Source organism: Artemia franciscana, chromosome 19 (assembly GCF_032884065.1).
Source record: "Artemia franciscana chromosome 19, ASM3288406v1, whole genome shotgun sequence".
Classification (NCBI taxonomy): domain Eukaryota; kingdom Metazoa; phylum Arthropoda; class Branchiopoda; order Anostraca; family Artemiidae; genus Artemia; species Artemia franciscana.
The window spans coordinates 29,666,170-29,680,339 of NC_088881.1; the positions used below are offsets into that span (position 1 = coordinate 29,666,170).

General features: G+C 32.3%; 1 protein-coding gene and 1 long non-coding RNA gene across 2 annotated transcripts in view; both read right to left on the minus strand.

The window, feature by feature from the left end:
* LOC136039052 (uncharacterized) overlaps positions 1 to 9,895 on the minus strand; it is a 70,985-nt gene extending 61,090 nt beyond the window's left edge. The window contains exon 1 of the long non-coding RNA XR_010620365.1: positions 9,223 to 9,895. This is a non-coding gene — a long non-coding RNA (uncharacterized LOC136039052). The remainder of the gene's footprint in view (positions 1 to 9,222) is intronic.
* The window catches only part of LOC136039533 (WD repeat domain phosphoinositide-interacting protein 3-like), a 475,762-nt gene that overhangs the window by 282,489 nt on the left and 179,103 nt on the right, over positions 1 to 14,170 (minus strand). The gene's annotated exons all lie outside the window — the stretch shown is intronic.

Consider the following 14,170-nt stretch of genomic DNA (forward strand, 5'->3'; position numbering starts at 1 on the left):
AGCAAAATAATTTTGATAAATCAAGCAGAGAAGGAATAATAGCTTGTGGATTGATAAATCAATCCACAAGAGAAGGAAACATAAAATGAAGAAAAATGAAAAGAGTGAATGAAAGCAAGCTTAGAATGAACGTAAGTTGCCGTAAGTAAAAACTTCAAAAATCCTCATCTAAACCGGTAATTTAAGGCATTACTTAAAGTTTATTTTAGCTCTTTGGATGCAAGTTTCGAGTAGGGACTGTAAGAATGATTGATAAAACCGAGCAGATTAAATACGATTTTACGTTTTATTCTGACACAATCTTCCTATATTAGCTGTCTTACAAAACAAAATTGAGTCTTAGTCAGTATGGATATATACACTGTCTGTGTCAACTAGAATTTCCCTGTGGACATTGAGATTGGCAAAGCCATTTATCCTACTTTCAGACGTCACGTTTCTTAGGTATGTCTTGATTCTCCGAAGTGTAAAAGGAGCGCTCTGTTGTGCTGGTCGATACAGGTATAGTGATTAAAATATTAAGTAAGATATGGATGTTCGGAGAGATTGCTTTGCCACAAATATTTAGAAAATCAGTTGCATTGACATGGTGTGCCTTGTTCCGTTAGAGAAATTTTTACCAAATTTTTCTTTCCGCCATTAAACGTTTAAGGTGTTGTTTTCCAAATCTTCTTCATAAATTTCGATCAACTTCAAAAATGGCTCTTTCATCTCTTTACTTTCTTCACTATCGGCCTATGTCGTCTTTGGATATTCGGCCTACTACCGCTCTATCTTGATAGGTCCATAGAACTTGCTTGCTTGCTTTTATATATATATATATATATATATATATATATATATATATATATATATATATATATATATATATATATATATATATATATATATATATATATATATATATATATATATATATATATATATATATATATATATATATATATATATATATATATATATATATATATATATATATATATATATATATATATATATATATATATATATATATATATATATATATATATAGTTCTTCTTTTTTTTCACTATCGGCCTCTGTCGTCTTGGATATTCGGCCTACTACCGCTCTATCTTGATAGGTCCATAGAACTTGCTTGCTTGCTTTTATATATATATATATATATATATATATATATATATATATATATATATATATATATATATATATATATATATATATATATATATATATATATATATATATATATATATAGTTCTTCTTTTTTTTCACTACCTGAAAATCACCCTTGTTTGGTTTCCCGATTTTTTCCTTTCTGATTTTTCTTTGTTGGACTTATGGTATAGCCAGGCTAGTGTGGTCACAAAATGTATTTATCTATAATATGTAATTGCTATAGTACAGTGATGATGATGCTCTTCTTTCGTGTTATAGGACTCGGGATGCTTTTCTTTTTTTTCTAACATACTCTACATATTTCACCGTGAACCTCCGAAATCTGGTTAATTATGACATTCACCGATGAATGTCCGAAATTGCTTTTTTTCTGCTTGGATTCAATTAGCTTTGCGAATCAGCTTTTTCAGTCTTATGCAAGGTATGACAGTAAAAGTTAAAGCTAGGTTAAATTTGGTTAAAAATATCAGACGGTAAAGATTGTATTGTATTGATGGTAATGATTGGTACTGATAACAAAAGATTATAATGGTAATCTCCGTTAGAAACGATGGACCTGAGATCAAGAAACTCTGCGGGAATACAAACTGAGCCTACTATTGTAGTAGTAATCTCCATTATAGTGGTAAAAGCTAAAAGAGGAACTCTGGGCGATGTAGGGGAATTTAAAGTATGTATATCTTTTACAATTACGAGCTGAAAACCGACTTTTAACATTTTGATTTCTTTGTGAAACAGTTTGTGGTAACAAACTGTAGTAAGGAGCGTCCCGGCTCAATAGTAAACAAAACTCTAAGAAACGGAATTTTGATGCTAAAAGAAACATCAAAATAATCGAATTTTAATGCTGATTCTAAATATATAAGTTTCATCAAAAATTTATATTTCATCTTTGTCAACAAAAGTTACGAGCCTGAGAAAATTTGCCTTATTTTTCAAAATAGGGGGAAACACCCCCTAAAAGTCAAAGAATCTTAACGAAAATCACACCTTCGCATTCAGCGTATCAGAGAACTCTATAGCGAAAATATCAAGCTCCTATCTACAAAAATGTGGAATTTCGTATTTTTTGCCAGAAGACAGATCAGGGGTGCGTGTTTATTTGTTTTGTTTTTTTTTTGTTTTTTTTTCCATGGGTAATCGTATCGACCAAGTGGTCCTAGAATCTCGCAAGAGGGTTCATTCTAACGGAAATGAAACGTTCTAGTGCCCTTTGTAAGTGACCAAAAAAATTGGAGGGCCCCTAGGCCCCCTCCCACGCTCAAGTCAACGGATCAAAATTTTGAGATAGCCATTTTGTTCCACATAGTCGAAAACTATAATAACTATGTCTTTAGAATGACTCACTCCCCCAAAGTCCCTGGGGGAGGGGCTGCAAGTTACAAACTTTGTCCAGTGTTTACAGTAATGGTTATTAGGAAGTGTACAGACGTTTTCAGGGGGATTTTTTTGGTTTGGGGGTGGGGTTGAGGAGAGGGGGCTATGTGGGAGGATCTTACCTTGGAGGAACATGTCATGGGGGAAGAAAAATTCAATGTAAAGGGCTTGGGATTTCTTAGCATTAATATAAAAAAAAAAACAATGACAAAATAAACATGAAAAAGTTTTTTCAACTGAAAGTAAGGAGTTGCATTAAAACTTAAAACGAACAGAGATTATTACGCATATGAGGGGTTCTAAAAATACTTTAGCATAAAGAGCGAGGTATTTAGGAGGAGATAAATACCTTGCTCTTTATGCTAAAGTATTTTTAGTAATTACAACTATTTATTCTACGGCGTTTCTGATTCAGGGGTCATTCCTAAAGAATTGGGACAAAACTTAAGATTTTGTGTAAAGAGTGAGATAGTAACGAGGGGACAAACCTCCTCATATACATAATAAAAAATATAAGAATATAAAAGTTTGTTAAGTAAGTTAATTCTTAAGTTACGTATATTTTTTACTAATAAAAACGTTCGTTAAAAATCAAAAGTTCCAGGTGCCTTTTTAAGTGGCCGAAAAATTGGAGGGCAACTAGGCCTCCTTCCCCACCCCTTATTTATCAAAATCGTCTGATCAAAACTAAGAGAAAGCCATTTAGCCAAAGAAGAATTAATATGAAAATTTCATTTTAATCATTTATGTGCGGAGAGCCAAAATCAAAAATGCATTAATTCAAAAACCTTCAGAAATTAAATAAAAAAACTAGTTTTTTATTTTAATTTATTTTATTTTTTAATTGGGTTGTCCCCTCCGCAATCCCTCGCTCTTTACGCTATAAAGCTTTTAAATATTTTAAAAAGCAGAATTGTGGCAAAGAGTCAAACTTTAGCGTAAAGAGTGAGGGATTGCGGAGGGGACAACCCATTTCATATACGGAGTAATTTCTGTTCGTTTTAAGCTTTAATGTCGCTCCTTACTTTCAGTTAAAAAAACTAGTTTTTTTATTTAATCCTTGAAGAGAATACTACTCTGGCGCTCGTAAAGATCTGACAACCTATCACAAAGAAATTGGAGATTAATAATCCGTTTCTTGAGAACACACTAACGCTCAAACACACTAGCCGTTTTCGCATAGCACGTCAATTCATCTCTACTGGAGCAAGAAATTTGTGGGGTAATTTGGGATTGATGGTAGATGGTAATTTTTGCAGAATCAATCGATCCAGGGGAGTTGTTTCTATCATTATTCGAAACACAAGGTACAGATGGGGAATTAACAATACCAATTGGAGCGATCACTTCCAGTCGATTATCATCGGAATTAGTTGAATTCTCTTCAATAGAAATAAGGTGGGGTTTTTTAACCACGAGTGGTTGGATCACTTCAGGTTGATTATCGATGGTATTAATCTCATAATTTACGACCATTGTTAATCGGCACCATTTAGGGTTTTTAGGCGACTACTTTTTGTGACGCCAACACAAGCTGGGTGCAACCAAGCATTGCACTCAGAACACTGGAATGACCCAGTTCCACACTTTCTGTAGCATTCATTCCAAGGATGGGACATTGTAGGCTAAGGAACAAAAACGAGACACAGGTACCTCTTTTAGGTACCACTATTTATAGTGGTAATCTCCATTAGAAACGATGGACCTGAGATCAAGCAACTCTGCGGGAACAGGGCCATACAATCTGAGCCTACTATTTTTACCCGAAAAGCAAAATGCTTCAATTTTTATTAATTTCATAAAATGAAAAATAATCTTCTCATCAACTTTATCTGAAATTGGTATTTTTATGATTATTTTTATCTAAAATAGCAAACTACTGAAGTTTGGATTGTTTTTCTAAAAATGGAAAACCATTTCCCTTGTTATGTTCATCAGGAATATATCTAAAGAAAGCAAAAATTAACCAAAAAAATGAAATTGTTACCGCTGATTCGCCCGGTCTCTGGTCACATAGAATTTAAAATATTCTGTTCGACAAGTAATTATTCGACAAATACAAAGAAAACGAATACTAAATTGAATAATAACGAGCATCAAAGAGAAGCTATGAGAAAATAAGGGAGAGAACTTTAAAGGCAGTGACAAAAACGGACAAACTAAAGACACGGCAAGTATTTAGGCAAGGACTTCCACTAAGTCGTTCTCAGCTTTACGGAGAAGAGAAGAAAAAAGAATATGAAAAGGCATGCACATAGAATTTAAAGGACTTGGATATGCTTGAATAACAATTAAATACAAGGACATAAAACTAGGGCTACATGCGGAAAGGGGGACACTTTAAAGCATTCACAGAGGAAAAAGAGGAGAGTAAAAAAAAACAACTCAGTCATTCAACAGGATTACGGCTTTGTTTAGTAGAGATTTGGCTGTCATGAATCCTTCATTTCCTACTAAATTTAAAAGTCAGCCTAATCTCAAGTTACTAAACCCAATCGTGGTGACAATGAAAAGATTTTAGAAATTTTCTCAGGGAGTTTTTCACTGACAATGAAGCCGCCTGTGTGTTTACACGACAAGTGTATTATAAAATCCTGTTCAAATTCGAAGTTAACTAATGTCAGACTTATTCAAATAGCCCAGGTTCTTGGAATAGATAATGCTCTCGTAATGAACCTCAAACATTGAACTGCAACCTCTGAAGGTAACCTCGTATTTATTATCTTTTTAATTTTCTTCGTCAAAATAGTTTGAACTCGAAAAACAAACGTAACTGCCGGATCAAAAATTATCACCAATAAACCAAATAAAATTTTATAAGCTTATAATTTTAAAAATTTAAAATTATCACCAAATAAAATTTTAATATTTTATTTTTTTTTACATTTATAAGCCATTGAAAACATACAGCTATTAAAAAGCATACAAGAGTGTTAAATCTAAAACAAAAACAAATCCAATATGATTACACTGAAGTATATTGGCAGACTTCGCTAAAGCACATTAATAATGAGATTTTACTAATACCAGGTTTTAGTTTGTGGTGATTTGAGCCAATTGGATTTCCAATTCGATTTTTCCGATTGGCCTAAAAATGACATATAAAATTCTGATTGGGTAAAATTAGCCCTAATCTGGCTGAGCCTAAGCTGAATCTTGGTATTAGTAAAATATTATTGCGGATAGGCCTTTAAGACCTGCCTGTCTAGTTTCAAAAATCCAAAGCAGGAATAGATTGGAACGATCTAATTTTTTAGGTCATATTTTCTTTATTCTGCAAAATCAAAAATAAAGGTGTCAGAACATTCTATTATTAGTATATATATATATATATATATATATATATATATATATATATATATATATATATATATATATATATATATATATATATATATATATGTATATATATATATATATATATATATATATATATATATATATATATATAATATATATATATATATATATATATATATATATATATATATATATATATATATATATATATATATATATATATATATTATACCCAATCATCTTCTATGCTGCGAAGCTTAGTTACGGTAAACTTAATAATGTCATATTCTTAAAACTCATGTAATCTACGAACTTCCTTTGCGGCACTACCCTCGTTCTTAGAGACACTATTGGATTCACAAATTAAATGACACATTTAATTATACACTCTTATTTGAAACTCCACATGATGGGCAAAATAAGCAAAATACGCTAATAAGTTCCAACGGAAAAAAACTAACAAGGTTACTTTTTTGGAAGTAAAAGGATGCTAAAGTACTTAATTTATAGTTACTTTATCAACAGTATATCAGCACTGTATTTATAGCATTCTAGTTATTAGCAGTCATTTTTTAGTAATGTGAGTGGAACAGTCAGTTTTCGGATATAACCTACAATCAAGTCGTCAGTAAATTTGAAACAAGTATTAATTTCCATAAATATATTATTAAAGTCATGGAGGAAACCCTGGGGAACCTTGCAAGATAGAAAATAGTTATATTTCTCTCCGTTATGAAGTGGAACATACTGTTCTCCTTCAAATGATTAAATAAAGAAATAAAAAAATTATATAGAAAGTAAGGAGTGACATTAAAACTAAAAACGAAAAGAAATTATCTGTATATGAAAGGGGCTGTCCCCACGTCAACTCCTTGCTTTTTACGCTAAAGTTTTCATTGCTTTAAAAAATAGAGCTGTGAGAAAGAATCAAACTTTAGCGTAAAGAGCAAAGCATCGAAAAGGGGACAGCCCCTTTCATATAAGGAATAATTACTGTTTGTTTTAAGTAATAATGTCGCTCCTTACTTTCAGTAGAAAAAACGTTTTTTTTATTTAATTTCTAACCGGTTTTTAAATAATGCTAGGAAACTGACCCCACCGCCACGGAGGAACCCCTCACCATGAAAATATAAACTACACAATTCAATCCCGGTGAAAATTTACCCCTGACAATTATTGTTAACCACTCCGTGCGTAAAATCGAGACGGGAAATAGAAAGCAAGACACATACAAAATATTGTATAACAATTATGGTAAATTCTTGCAGTGTATAATTTCCCCTGACAAGTTCACTCCCTTGAAACTTCCCTCCCCATAGAAATTCCTCCGTGGAAAAACCCCTGCATGTATCCCAATAACAATTACTATGCGTAAACAATAGGCAAATTTTATAACTTAAAGACCTATCCCCTGCGAATGCGAGTGGGGGAGGGGGGCCATGTGATACCCAAAGGTATATTTATTGGGTCTTTCATCTATGATGAACAAAATGACTTAAATTGTGGTCGGACGATTTTGGGGAAAAAGGGGCGGGGTAAATATCTTAGTTACCCTCCGACTTTTTTGGTCACTTAAAAAGGACTCTAGAACTTTTAATTTCAGTTTAAATGAGCCTTCTTCTGATATTCTAGGACCACTGAGTTGATTCGATTACCCACGGATGAAAAACAAATGCATCCGTGATCTTTCTTCTGGCAAAAAAATACAAAATTCCACATTTTTGAAGATAGGACCTTGAAACGTATGCAGTAGGGTTTTCTGACACGTTGATTCTGATTTTGGGATTTTTATTAAGATTAATTGACTTTTAGGGGGTGTTTCCTCCTTTTTTCAAAAATCAGGAACATTTTCTATGGCTCGTAACCTTTGATGGGTAAGAGTAAACTATTGAAATTTATATATTTGATATCAGCTTAAAAGCCGATTCTCTTCATATATCTATTTGTTTCAAAATCCCTTTTTTAAAAACCGTTTTTTAGAGTTTTGGTTACAATTGAGCCGAGTCGCACCTTACTTACAGTTCGTTACCGCGAACTGTTTGAACCGCAATTTTCTCATATTTTTCTTTTGGTTGTTATTACGTATATGAGAAAGTTGCCCCCTCCTCAGCACCTCGTTCTTTACGCTAAAATGGTTGCGAATTTGTAAAAAGCTTATTATTCTAATTAAACAATCCTTTTGTGTCTGGAGTCACTCTTAAAAAATTGGAATAAAAAGTCAGACATTAGTGAATGTAAGGAGAGAGGAACAAAGAAAGGGACAACCCCCTCATATACTTAATGATTTTTGTTCGTTTTAAGTTTAGTGTTGTTCCTTACTTTCAGTTGGAAAAACTTGTTTTTTTATTTAATACGAAACCACAAACCAAAAACATACAATATCTTAGGTTTATTATCACATAAAAATCATAGTTAGGAATCTGTTTAAGATAATATTAAAGGCTAAGATTGGCCGAAAAATAACACAAACAGATAATTGTTTATATTAGCCATTATTTAAAAAATTCCAACTTGACTGTAAAGAGCGACGTACTGAAAAGGGGAAAAACTCTCCATATACGTAATATGAGGGGTTTTCCCCCTCGTCAATACCCAACTCTTTACGCTAAAGTTCAAATTTGCTCCAATTCTTTAAGAATACCTCCTGAATTCCAAAAGCCGTTTAATTAGAATAAATAGCTCTTTTGAAACTACTAAAAATACTTTAGTGTAAAGAGCGAAATATTGACGAGGGCGTGAACCCCCGCATATGTAATAATTTCTATTCGTTTTAACTTCTGATGTTGCTCCTTTCGTTCAGTTGAAAAAACTTGTTTTTTTTTTCTATTTAATTTCTGATCGCTTTTTAAATAAGGCTGGGAAATCCAGCGCCCTCTTCATGGAAATTCTCATCCGTATTTTTTGGCTGGTAATTCTAGTACATTCTTCAGCCTTCTTATCTTTTTTTATTTTTTCTCCTTATTTCAGCCAGTCTAAAAAATAAATATCAGCTCGAATAAGGATAATATACCAGATAACGGCATGTGGAAAATTCCACATTTTTTTTCCGATAGGAGCTTTAAACTTCTGCAGTATGTTTCTCTTATACGCTGAATCTAACTAAAAGTAAAGCAACTTATATATTTAAAATCAACATAAAAATACGATTCTTTTGATGTATCTATTAATATCGAAATTTCATTTTTTAGTTTTGCTTCATATTTAGCCGGGTCACTCCTCACTGAGTTCGTTACCACGAACTGGTTAATATACTGAATTTTATGATGTAATTTTCAGCGAGCTTATTCTGTATTTTGGAGGTGAATTCCTCTTTTTTCGAAAGCTTAGATAATGCTATAGCTAGTTTAAAGGAACAGTGTTGTAACGAGGTAAATTCAAAGACTTACATGTAAGAAGGATCCGGCAAAATAAACTAAAAATGGAAATGTAAATGGCAGAATTAGGACCATAAGTGGTTTTTCTTCTTCTGCTAGAATTCCTTTGGAGGTCCACTCCTTGACAACGAGTGAGAGGAAAAAAAAGTTATCTCAGTTTTGTTTAGTAATGATCAGCGAGCTAAAAGAGAAACAGTCGTAACAAAGCTGTATCCAGGGGGGCTATGGGGTTAGAATACTTGCAAAATTTTAGTTTGACTCGTATGGGGGAGGTCCTAAACACTGAAACAGCACAGTTTTTGAGGCCTTTACTATCAGCACTTATGTTGAGGGTTCTTCGTATCGACATTTGGAGAGAGAATTTCACCCCCATTTGTGCTAACTAAAGCTTCATATAAACCTTTAAGACATCAAACATTGGAAGGTAGCATATGAATTTGACAAATTCTGATATTATTATAGTACCTTCAGCGCCATCTGGAATTCGTCCTGTTCGTTCCGCCTGTTGTGATTGTGATACAAATGGAACAGGAGGTAAAGATGGCTGTGGGATGGGCAAAGACTGAACTTGTTGAGGAACTGGGGGTGACGGTTGTGGTGTGGGTGCAACAGTAAATGGTGGTCGTGTCGGTGCTGCTTCAATTGGAATGAGTACTGGTGATGAAATTGGTTCCACAGGTACAGGTGGTCTGTAAAAAAAAAAACAAATAAACTATATTCATCTTCGAATTTGACCTTTTTAAACATTTGCTGTTTTTCGGCTGTTGATTTTCCCAAAATAATCAATTTTTTCTACCAATATATGTCTTTATAAAATACCTATCGTGGTTAATGCCCGTTGACACATATTTTATTTAGGAATTTATAAGTTGGTTGATCAAGGCGAGTTTGGTAATGATAGTAGACTGTTTTTAAACAGGAGTCGTGAACTGGCATGCTACCTCCTTTTAAAATTTATTATTAAGTTTATTTAATTCTTCACAGTTCCATAAAATATATGAAATTGGCTTCATACTTACTTTTTATTTTTATACCTAGTTCTAATAATTTAAGTATCAGTGCATGGATAAAAAGATGGAAGGCGAGCAACTAAAAAATATTCGTTTCTCATTTTTACTATAAATGCTTATGAACTAACTGCCTAGAAAAAAATCCCTTGGGTAATATATGTCTTTATAAAATACCTTTCGCGTTTAATGCCCGTTGACATATATTTTATTTAGGATTTATAGATTGGCTGGTTAGGGCGAGTTTGGTAGTGATATTAGACTGTTTTTAAACAGGATTTGTGAACTGGCCTGCTACCTCCTTTTGAAATTTATTATTAAATTTATTTAATTCTTCATAGTTCCGTAAAATATATAAAATTGACTTCATATTTACTTTTTTTATTTTTAGACCTAATTCTGACTTCTTTTTTTAGACCTAATTCCTACTTTCTTATTTTTAGGCCTAATTCTGACCTGGCTACTCTGAATGCTAATGCGGCTTCTCTTTAGACTGGCTGAAATAAGGAGAAAAAATAAAAAAAGATAAGAAGGCTGAAGAATGTACTAGAATTACCAGCCAAAAAATACGGATGAGGATTTCCATGAAGAGGGCGCTGGATTTCCCAGCCTTATTTAAAAAGCGATCAGAAATTAAATAGAAAAAAACAAGTTTTTTCAACTGAACGAAAGGAGCAGCATCAGAAGTTAAAACGAATAGAAATTATTACATATGCGGGGGTTCACGCCCTCGTCAATATTTCGCTCTTTACACTAAAGTATTTTTAGTAGTTTCAAAAGAGCTATTTATTCTAATTAAACGGCTTTTGGAATTCAGGAGGTATTCTTAAAGAATTGGAGCAAAATTTGAACTTTATCGTAAAGAGTGGGGTATTGACGAGGGGGAAAACCCCTCATATTACGTATATGGAGAGTTTTTCCCCTTTTCAGTACGTAGCTCTTTACAGTCAAGTTGGAATTTTTTTAAATAATGGCTAATATAAACAATTATCTGTTTGTGTCATTTTTCGGCCAATCTTAGCCTTTAATATTATCTTAAACAGATTCCTAACTATGATTTTTATGTGATAATAAACCTAAGATATTGTATGTTTTTGGTTTGTGGTTTCGTATTAAATAAAAAAACAAGTTTTTCCAACTGAAAGTAAGGAACAACACTAAACTTAAAACGAACAAAAATCATTAAGTATATGAGGGGGTTGTCCCTTTCTCAGTACCTCTCTCCTTACATTCACTAATGTCTGACTTTTTATTCCAATTTTTTAAGAGTGACTCCAGACACAAAAGGATTGTTTAATTAGAATAATAAGCTTTTTACAAATTGGCAACCATTTTAGCGTAAAGAGCGAGGTGCTGAGGAGGGGGCAACTTTCTCATATACGTAATAACAACCAAAAGAAAAATCTGAGAAAATTGCGGTTCAAACAGTTCGCGGTAACGAACTGTAAGTAAGGTGCGACTCGGCTCAATTGTAACCAAAACTCTAAAAAACGGTTTTTAAAAAAGGGATTTTGAAACAAATAGATATATGAAGAGAATCGGCTTTTAAGCTGATATCAAATATATAAATTTCAATAGTTTACTCTTACCCATCAAAGGTTACGAGCCATAGAAAATGTTCCTGATTTTTGAAAAAAGGAGGAAACACCCCCTAAAAGTCAATTAATCTTAATAAAAATCCCAAAATCAGAATCAACGTGTCAGAAAACTCTACTGCATACGTTTCAAGGTCCTATCTTCAAAAATGTGGAATTTTGTATTTTTTTGCCAGAAGAAAGATCACGGATGCATTTGTTTTTCATCCGTGGGTAATCGAATCAACTCAGTGGTCCTAGAATATCAGAAGAAGGCTCATTTAAACTGAAATTAAAAGTTCTAGAGTCCTTTTTAAGTGACCAAAAAAGTCGGAGGGTAACTAAGATATTTACCCCGCCCCTTTTTCCCCAAAATCGTCCGACCACAATTTAAGTCATTTTGTTCATCATAGATGAAAGACCCAATAAATATACCTTTGGGTATCACATGACCCCCTCCCCCACTCGCATTCGCAGGGGATAGGTCTTTAAGTTATAAAATTTGCCCATTGTTTACGCATAGTAATTGTTATTGGGATACATGCAGGGGTTTTTCCACGGAGGAATTTCTATGGGGAGGGAAGTTTCAAGGGAGTGAACTTGTCAGGGGAAATTATACACTGCAAGAATTTACCATAATTGTTATACAATATTTTGTATGTGTCTTGCTTTCTATTTCCCGTCTCGATTTTACGCACGGAGTGGTTAACAATAATTGTCAGGGGTAAATTTTCACCGGGATTGAATTGTGTAGTTTATATTTTCATGGTGAGGGGTTCCTCCGTGGCGGTGGGGTCAGTTTCCTAGCATTATTTAAAAAACCGGTTAGAAATCAAATAAAAAAAAGGTTTTTTCTACTGAAAGTAAGGAGCGACATTATTACTTAAAACAAACAGTAATTATTCCTTATATGAAAGGGGCTGTCCCCTTTTCGATGCTTCGCTCTTTACGCTAAAGTTTGATTCTTTCTCACAGCTCTATTTTTTAAAGCAATGAAAACTTTAGCGTAAAAAGCAAGGAGTTGACGTGGGGACAGCCCCTTTCATATACAGATAATTTCTTTTCGTTTTTAGTTTTAATGTCACTCCTTACTTTCTATATAATTTTTTTATTTCTTTATTTAATCATTTGAAGGAGAACAGTATGTTCCACTTCATAACGGAGAGAAATATAACTATTTTCTATCTTGCAAGGTTCCCCAGGGTTTCCTCCATGACTTTAGTAATATATTTATGGAAATTAATACTTGTTTCAAATTTTCTGACGACTTGATTGTAGGTTATATCCGAAAACTGACTGTTCCACTCACATTACTAAAAAATGACTGCTAATAACTAGAATGCTATAAATACAGTGCTGATATACTGTTGATAAAGTAACTATAAATTAAGTACTTTAGCATCCTTTTACTTCCAAAAAAGTAACCTTGTTAGTTTTTTTCCGTTAAAACTTATTAGCGTATTTTGCTTATTTTGCCCATCATGTGGAGTTTCAAATAAGAGTGTATCATTAAATGTGTCATTTAATTTGTGAATCCAATAGTGTCTCAAAGAACGAGGGTAGTGCCGCAAAGGAAGTTCGTAGATTACATGAGTTTTAAGAATATGACATTAAGTTTACCGTAACTAAGCTTCGCAGCATAGAAGATGATTGGGTATAATATATATATATATATATATATATATATATATATATATATATATATATATATATATATATATATATATATATATATATATATATATATATATATATATATATATATATATATATATATATATATATATATATATATATATATATATATATATATATATATATATATATATATATACACATATATATATATATATATATATATATATATATATATATATATATATATATATATATATATATATATATATATATACTAATAATAGAATGTTCTGACACCTTTATTTTTGGTTTTGCAGAATAAAGAAAATATGACCTAAAAAATTAGATCGTTCCAATCTATTCCTGCTTTGGATTTTTGAAACTAGACAGGCAGGTCTTAAAGGCCTATCCGCAATAATATTTTACTAATACCAAGATTCAGCTTAGGCTCAGCCCGATTAGGGCTAATTTTACCCAATCAGAATTTTATATGTCATTTTTAGGCCAATCGGAAAAATCGAATTGGAAATCCAATTGGCTCAAATCACCACAAACTAAAACCTGGTATTAGTAAAATCTCATTATTAATGTGCTTTAGCGAAGTCTGCCAATATACTTCAGTGTAATCATATTGGATTTGTTTTTATTTTAGATTTAACACTCTTGTATGCTTTTTAATAGCTGTATGTTTTCAATGGCTTATAAATGTAAAAAAAAATAAAATATTAAAATTTTATTTGG